Below are 5,439 nucleotides of genomic sequence, written 5' to 3' on the forward strand. Positions count from 1 at the left end.
AAAATCAACTTTCAACCAAAAGTTATCAAAAAAGATAAGGAAGGACACTTCATAGTGATCAAAGGAAAAAATCTACCAAGATGAACTCTCAGTTCTGAACATCTATGCTCCAAATATCAGGGCACCCTCATTCATAAAAGAAACTTTACTAAAGCTCAAAAAACACATGACACCCCACACAATAATAGTGGGAGACTTCAACACCCCACTCTCAGCAATTGACAGATCATGGAAACAGAAACTAAAGTTATGAACCAAATGATTCTAACTGATGTTTATAGAACATTTCATCCTAAAGCAAAAGAATATACCTTCTTCTCTGCACCTCATGATACCTGCTCCAAAACAGACCATATAATTGGTCACAAAACAGGCCTCAACAGGTACAAGAAGATTGAAATAATCCCATGCACCCTATCATATCACCACGGACTAAGAATATAAGAAATATATTCAAAAGTCCTTATATGGTACCCCCTGACATAGTGAGAGATTATTTAAAACGCATTATATGTCTGTGTACATTGTCTAACAATCAGTTTACTTAAAAACGATTATCAATGTTTCTAGGAGAGAAGTTATTTTATCAGTAAGTATATTTTTAAAATTTCAAAATAGTAAAAACTCTTTGAACTTAAACATTAATAAAATGCTAATTTCAAGCACAGTGAGAAAAATTATCAATATTTCCATGATGTATGTAGAACATGATTTTAACATTTCAACTGTTGATATTCAACAGACAGAATAATTATTTTAAGATATATTTCATTGTTATGTCTCCCTTTTCATTTCTGATTTTATTAATTTGGAAATTGTCTCTGTGCTCTCTGGTTAATTTGGCTAAGGGTTTATCTATTTTGTTCATTTTGGTTTGGTTGATTCTTTGTATAGTTTTTTTTTTTATTTCTATTTGGTTGATTTCAGCCCTGGTTTGATTATTTCTTGCTTTCTAGCCCTCTTGGGTGAATTTGCTCCTTTTTGTTCTAGAGCTTTCAGGTGTGCTGTCAAGCTGCTAGTGTAAGTTCTCTCCAGTTTCTTTTTGGAGGCACTCAGAGCTATGAGTTTTTCTCCTACCACTGCTTTCATTGTGTCCCATAACTTTTGTCATCATTGAGTAGAGAATTGTTCAGTTCCATGTGTATGTGTGCTTTCCATTGTTTTTTTTTTCTTTTTTCTTTTTTTAAGCCTACAGCACCTGGTATTCTCAGGCAGGCTCCCATCCAAGTACTAACTAGGCCTGACCCTGCTTAGCTTCTGAGATCAGACAAGATCAGGTATGTTCAGGGTGGTACAGCCGTAGACTTTAATATATTTCTTAATGATTCATTTTTTTAATATTTTATGCTCTTTTACTAGGCTTAATTCCCAAAGAATATTCTGTATGTTTTGAAACAACTTAGTATTCAACATTAAATATAGGATCCTCAGTTATGGATAGTATTAAAAATTCATGAATGATATTTTTAGGGTATGAAAGGATCTGAATATAAAAGTTGAACAAATTTTTATGTATTATTTGATTCTCAAAATANTCAATATTATTAATATGTTTGATATATAGAATGCATTTAAATAATAAAAATATTAAGGAAAAACATCACTGATAGACAGATTCACAGAGTTGAACATTTGCTGAAGATGTGGGGGTAGCGCTCAAAAAAATCTTTTTTTAAACACTTCAGAAAGTCTATTTAAATACCTTTTGTCTTTTTATTCCCATAGAAGGGTAATAAAGCAGACTGTACTCTCAAGTGGAAAGCTAGAAGCACTTAGAATATGATGCAAATCATCCTGAGAGCCAACCACTTCAACTGCCTACTCCAGTCACTCGGCATCCTCAGATGCTCTTGGAAATTCTGTCTTCCTTCTGTCAGAAACTGAGGCATAAACAACTGGCAGCACCCATCTTCTTGATGTAGAACTCAAAATTATTCCTCACTTAACCAAGGGAGTCATTCACACTTCTCAGTGTGCCTCCTTTGCACAGTGTCTTCCCCCTCTGTCTTCTTGCGGGGGTTTCATCTGCATGCTCAGATACTCACTCTTGTTTCTCTCCTTTCTATTCTCAGACCCCCAAAAGAAAATGGTCAGAAGAGGGCAGAAATGTACCAGAAGCTGAACATGCTCCCATGTTTCACCCAACAACCAGACAACAAAGACCTGGTCAGTTGATAGACTTCCACATCTTCTTAGTAATAACTTCAATAACTCCATTTATCATCTGTTAATGACTTCATTCACAGAGATGCAAGGTCTTGTATGTCATAGTCACTCTAGGACAGAAGCTCAGTATGCATATGACTGTGACTTTCAGTGTCTGATATAATAATGGGTAGGTTTTCACAGTACAAATATTGATGTCCTGTTTGATTAAAACAGGGAGATAACACATGGAATGATTTGTAATATCCTTGAGATTACTCCTACTAATAGTAAGTGGGTTTGCACTACATTTTAAAAATTCTATTGTCAGGCATACTTGAAGAATGAAATTATGGAACAAGATCTGATCTGGCTAGCATTTCCGTAGTTCTTGGGTTGGGGAAGAGAAAGTCACAAGTATTCAGCAACTTTTAGACACAGACTGTTTTCCTAGGACAAGGACACAAAGCCTTAAATAGACTTTATGTCCTAAATATTCAACCTTGTGAGCTCATTTTGGGTTCAGAGGATAGTAATTGTTGTACCTGTATTGAAAATATATAAACTGTTATTTGTACATATTCCCTAAAAAATAGAGTCAAAAATGATTTACATAGAATTTGCATTGTATTAAATAGTATAAGTAATGTAGAGGAGGTTTAAAGAACACAGAAGGATATGCAAAGGTAATAGACAAACACTATACCATTTTATATACAGCAATTGACAGACAATCTGTGCATTTTTTTATTAATCATTCCATTAATTTACGTCTCAAATGATATTCCCCTTCCAGGTAACCCCCCACTACACCCCCATCCCACATCTGCCCTCTCCCCTCCTCTTGTCTCTTTAAGGGTGCTCCCCCACCCAATCAACCACTCCAGTCCCACTGCTCCACAATCCCCTATGCTGGGACATCAAACCTCCACAGGACCAAGGGCCTCCCCTACCATTGATGTCGGACAAGGCCATCCTCTGCTACATAAGTGTCTGGAGCTCTGGAGCGCTCCCTGTACACTCCTTGCTTGGTGGTCGGGAGCACTGAGTGGTTCATCCAGCCAACATTGTTCTTCCTGCGGGGTTGTAATCCCCCTCCTCTCCTCCAGTCCTTCCACCAACTCCCCCACCAGAGTCCCAGAGCTCAGTCCTCCCAAGGCACAGCCATGCCAGGTTCCTGTCCGCAAGAGCCTCTTGGAAACAGCAAGAGTGTCTGATGTGCAGTCCCCGGATGGCCCTTCCTTCAGTCTCTGCTCCATTTTTTGTACCTATCTTTCCTTTGGACAGGAATACTTCTAGGTTAAAAACTTAGAGATGGGTGGGTGGCCCCATCTCCCGACCCGGGGGACATGTCTATCTACTGGAGATGGTCTCTACAGGTTCTATCTCTCCTTCTCTGAATATTTCAGATAAAATTGTCCTTGTTGGGTTCTGGGAGACTCTTGATTCCCTGGCATCTGGGACCCTCCAGTGGCTACTCCCAGCTCCTCATCCCTCACTGCTACATATTTTTATTCAATTTTCTGATGCTCTGTACCTCTCTCCCATCCCCTCTAGTACCTGATCATGTCCCCCTTTTTTCTCCCACTCCTCTCTCCCTCCCAGGTGCCCCCATGCCTCCATCTCCAGCGATCATCCTGTTCCCCCCTCAATGCAGGACTGAAGCATCCGCACGCTGATCTTCCTTCCTCCTAAGCTCCATATGGTCTGTGGGTTTTATCATGGGCATTGTGAGCTTTTGGGCTAATATTCACTTATCAGTGAGTACATACTGTGTGTGTTCTTTATCAGGATGATAAATGTGGTACATTTACACAATAGAGTACTAGTCAGCTGTTAAAAACAATGACTTCATGAAATTCTCAGGCAAATAGATGGAACTAGAAAAATATCATCCTGAGTGAGGTAACCCAACCCGTGGATGTTTGATACACTAAGGTAATTACTAGGATCAATAACTTGGGGATACTGAATATGTTTATTTTAATATTGTTGTTATTCCCACTTTTTATGTAGCTAGCTTTATTAAGGATATAAATATATCATATAAGAAAGGCTTAAAGGAATCTGTATAAGCATCTGCCCCAACACCAGAAGTAACTGGGACCAGTGGGATCCAGGCACCCAGGAACTTTGCTCAATTAGTGGCATGCATTCTTCCTGTCTGGGCTGGTGCCCTGAGCAGACCTTGGATGCAAACTCTGCAGCCAGTCCCAGAACACCCAGAGGAAGCTCCACTCCCAGGTACTCTCATACACCCAGGATCATAGGATCAAAGGTGACCTGAGCAGACCTTGGGCACTAACTCTACAGCCAATCTCAAAACATCTAGAAGAAGCTCCACTCCCGGGCACTCTAACAGGGCCAGGACCACAGGATCACAGGATCTCAGGATCCCAGGATCCCAGGAGCTTGGTCACACCAGGATCTCAGGGTCCCAGAGGCAGCTTGACTCCCAGGAGGTCTGGCACACCCAGGATCTCAGGATCACAAGATCCCAGAATCACAGGATCCCAGAGACAGCTGAACTCTGTCTGACACAGAGTTCTGACACAACCAGGATCTCAGGAAGGACAGGCTCCAGTCAGATATAGCAAGGGCAGGTAGCACTGGAGATAATCAGATGGCAGGAGACAAGCATAAGAACATAAGCAACAGAAACCAAAGTTACTTGGCATCATCAGAACCCAATTCTCCCAACATAGCAAATCCTTAATACACCATCACACTGAAAAAGCAAGATTCGAATCTAAAATCACTTCTCACGATGAAGATAGAGGACTTTAAGTACATAAATAACTCCCTTCAAGAAATATAGGAGAACACAGGTAAAACAGATAGAAGCCCTTTTAAAGAGGAAACACAAAATTGTCTTAAAGAATTACAGGAAAACATAATCAAAGAGGTGAAGGAAATGAACAAAACCATCCAGGATCTAAAACTGGAAATAGAAACAATAAAGAGATCACAAAGGGAGACAACCCTGGGATTAGAAAACCTAGGCAAGAGATCAGGAGTCATAGATGCAAGCATCATCAACAGAATACAAGACATAGAAGTGAGAATTTCAGGTGCAGAAGATACCATAGAAAACATTGACACAAAAGTCAAAGAAAAACCAAAAGGCAAAAAGCTCCAAACCCAAACCATTCAGGAAAGCCAGGACACAATGAGAAGACCAAACCTAAGGATAATCGGTATAGAAGAGAGTCAAGATTTCCAACTTAAAGGGCCAGTAAATGTCTTCAACAAAATTATAGAAGAAAACTTCCCTAACCTAAAGAAAGAGATGCC

The 5,439-nt window shown here is 39.8% G+C and overlaps 1 pseudogene; it reads right to left on the reverse strand.

Annotated features, from left to right (window-relative positions):
• Nucleotides 1-1,186: 1,186 nt before the first annotated feature.
• On the reverse strand, nucleotides 1,187-1,305 carry LOC115065177 (annotated as a pseudogene).
• Nucleotides 1,306-5,439: the final 4,134 nt, after the last annotated feature.

This window comes from Mus pahari, chromosome 12, assembly GCF_900095145.1.
Source record: "Mus pahari chromosome 12, PAHARI_EIJ_v1.1, whole genome shotgun sequence".
Classification (NCBI taxonomy): Eukaryota; Metazoa; Chordata; class Mammalia; order Rodentia; family Muridae; genus Mus; species Mus pahari.